At 51.5% G+C, this 2,979-nt stretch overlaps 1 protein-coding gene across 1 annotated transcript in view; it reads right to left on the reverse strand.

Moving 5' to 3' along the window:
- Dnaja1 (DnaJ (Hsp40) homolog, subfamily A, member 1) overlaps window positions 1-151 on the reverse strand; it is a 14,032-nt gene extending 13,881 nt beyond the window's left edge. Inside the window, exon 1 of the mRNA XM_005401111.2 lies at window positions 1-151. The gene's annotated coding sequence lies outside the window, so the exon portion shown is untranslated.
- Between the last annotated feature and the right edge of the window lie 2,828 nt (window positions 152-2,979).

The raw sequence follows: 2,979 nt of genomic DNA on the forward strand, positions 1-2,979 counted from the left end.
GGGCGGGCTGGGCCGCAGTGGGGAAGGCAGCGAGGGGCGCGGAGCCGTGCGCCGGTGGAGCAGCCGCCGCTCGGCCGCCGCTCAGCGCGTTCTGGAAAGTTCCGTGCAGTAGCCGCAGCCGTCGTCTTTTGTAGCCGAGCCCTGGCGCGTCACTCGCCGGAAGTCCCGCCCCTCCGGCCTCTGCCTCCCCCCCGCGGTTACCTGGGCAACGGCGCGGGGGCGCTGGGAGCGGGCGGGGCTGCGCCGAGCGCCTGGTGGGGGTGGGTGGGCCCGAGCCCGGCTGCCCGCGCGGGTGGAACCTTCTGGAGGCCTTCGCGGCCGGCGCGCCCGGGCGCTCGAGGGTCCGGCCCGAGTGGGCGTGGCGGTTCCGAGGCGACTCCGGCTTCCCAGACCAGAGCGCTGCGCGGAGCGGAGCCTCGGGGCGGCGTCCCGGACCGGCCGCGCAGCCTCGTTCGCCTCTTGCGGGCCTTAGTGCAGCGCCCTGAGGATCTGTAGTCCGCGGAGCGAGGCGGCCCGGCCCGGCCCGGCCCCAGCTCGCAGGCCCCGCCGCTCGCTCTGTAAAGGCCTGGGCGTTCAGCAGATCGCGAAGGTGTCAGAGATCTTCCGCAAGTCCGGTGCGCAGCACGGGGTAGCCGCCTCCGACCTTGCTGGCTGCTAGGCGTGGAGCACGCGGGGCCTGCGAGCCGGAGCTCAGTCTGGAAATGTTTGCAAAGCCTCGGTGCGGGCTGCGGGCCAAGGGCTAATCCGGTCAGGTTTCTGCCTCGATTGGCTGCAGAGATTCAGCAAGAGAAGCTAACGAATTATTTAACTATTTGACCACACTTTGAACCCAGATCCGTAGTCTGCAAAATGAGTCCTGGGGGTCTCAGACGGTAGGAATGTCGCGCAGTGAGAAATGGAGCCTGCCCTCCTTTTTCAGGAGTACAACCAACATTATCAGTATCTTATCCAGGAAGGAAGTGGAGATGAAAAGTTGAAAAAGCCCAGTTCAGTTCTCCTAGACTGTAGTGAGGGGCCCAATAGCTAAGAAGACAACCCCAGGTAGTGGTTAGCGCAGGAAGGGTCCTGTATTAATCTGATGATCAGGAGGTGCTCTCCTGTGAAAGTGGCAGTTGAGCTGTTCTGAAAATGGAAGATCGTTCCCAAAATGGATAAACCACAGGGAAAGACTAGGCTGTGATGATGTTTCTAGGAAATTGAAAATAATTGTATGTAGTCAGAGCTAAGAGAACTGGAGTGGCCAGAGATGAGGCTTCAAAGCTAGCTGGGGAACATCTTCCGTGATATAGCCTGCTAAGGTGAGGACTTGGAACTTCACCCTGGAAATCTCCCTGTACCCCTCTTCAGTCTTATCTCGTACTAATTTGAAGGGTGCATTCCAGTCACATAGCACTATCTTGTTAGGCTAGACCCGGAGTAGCCGCCGATCCCACTAGGACAGCCAGGATTGAAGAAAACAGCGATATATTTCCGACTGGGTGCAGCCTGGCCAAGGGCAAAAAAGCTGTTGGGCCCGAACAAAGGAAAGAGGCCTACTTTATAGACTATTTTAGGTGTGGGAGGGTAAAATTCCACTGAGGAAGGTGAAAAATTAAGTTTCTTAGGGGTGATTGGTGGTTCTGGTGCCTCTGGGGAAGGGAGTGCACGAGGACATCGGCATGCTGCTGATTTACAGCGTGGCATTCTGTAGACTCATGAGGTTTCCTGTAAGCCTGAGAACTAGGCCTGGGAGCTGTCCTGATGAACAGATTTACTTCAGTCTGTCGAGCTGAGTGAGGGGCTTTCTGTTTGAACACACTGATTATCTGTCAGAGTTTTTCTCTTCAAGTTGTGTGGGGTACAATGTGAGGGACCTAACATATCTCATTTCGCAAAACACATTTTTCCGCTGCTGTTTTTTGGCTGACAAATACCTGATTTTTCCAATGTTAGGTGTTCACTTTCCAAGTATCATCATTGATGCAGTTTTTTCTTTAAACCAAGATTTAAAATCTTAATACTGCCAGGCTTAGTAATATAAAAATCCTGTAAGTTGTGCTCCCGGCTGTCAAGGAGTTTAGAACAGAGTGGAGGAACCAGAAACACAAAAGAACAGGTAGTGTGATAAGTGCTACTAGAGGGAAAATGTTGGGCACTGACTAGAGGAACCTTGCACCACCCTGATGAGAAGTCCAAGCAGAGAAACCAGCAAGCGTTGACAGCATGAACAATTAATAGAGAACCATAAATAACATGGTTCATAGAATTGTAGTCCTAAAGTTCCTACCCTGATTGTGATATGAGCTGTGCATGTCACTCTTACATTGATTAGGCATTTATATAACTTTACACAGGAGTTTTTGAGTTGACCATGCCCTGTGTGTGCAGGTACCAGGGCCTTTCATGCTGAGTCAAATCCCCAGCCCTTTATATATCTTTTTGTTTTTTTGGGGAAGGTTACTGGGAATTGAACTCTGGACCTTGTGCTTGCCAGGCAGGCATTTGTGCCACTGAGCTATATCCCTGGCCCCTCTTTATATTTTTGAGACAAGATGATAAGTTACCTATGCTTGAACTTGAGATCCTCCTCCCTGCCAGAGTGCTGAGATTACAGGCATGTGCTACCATGCAATCTCTTGTTTCTCAAACACCATGTTTAGCTTTTCTTTCTGCCTCAGGAATGCAAGTAAATGTCCTACAACGGAGAAAGATGTGTGGTACAAGCTTCGAATTACCCTTTAGGACTGCCAATGTGAGATACTGAAAACTTTTTTAAAATTCACAAGCTTGTGTATTACATGGTCTTAGTTCCTCAAACAATAAAATAAAGGTCATAAAAGGTATTTTTTGTTTGTTTTGTTTTGTTTTTTGAGACAGGGTCTTGCTATGTATCTGAGGCTGACCTTGAACTCGTGGATAGCTTCCAGATCTTCCTGCCTCAGCCTTTTGAGTGCAGGGGTTACAGGTGTGCACCACCATCCCTGGCTTTTATGAACTTTT

The sequence above is a fragment of the Chinchilla lanigera genome, unplaced genomic scaffold, assembly GCF_000276665.1.
Source record: "Chinchilla lanigera isolate Chin_1 unplaced genomic scaffold, ChiLan1.0 scaffold00071, whole genome shotgun sequence".
Taxonomy (NCBI): Eukaryota; Metazoa; Chordata; class Mammalia; order Rodentia; family Chinchillidae; genus Chinchilla; species Chinchilla lanigera.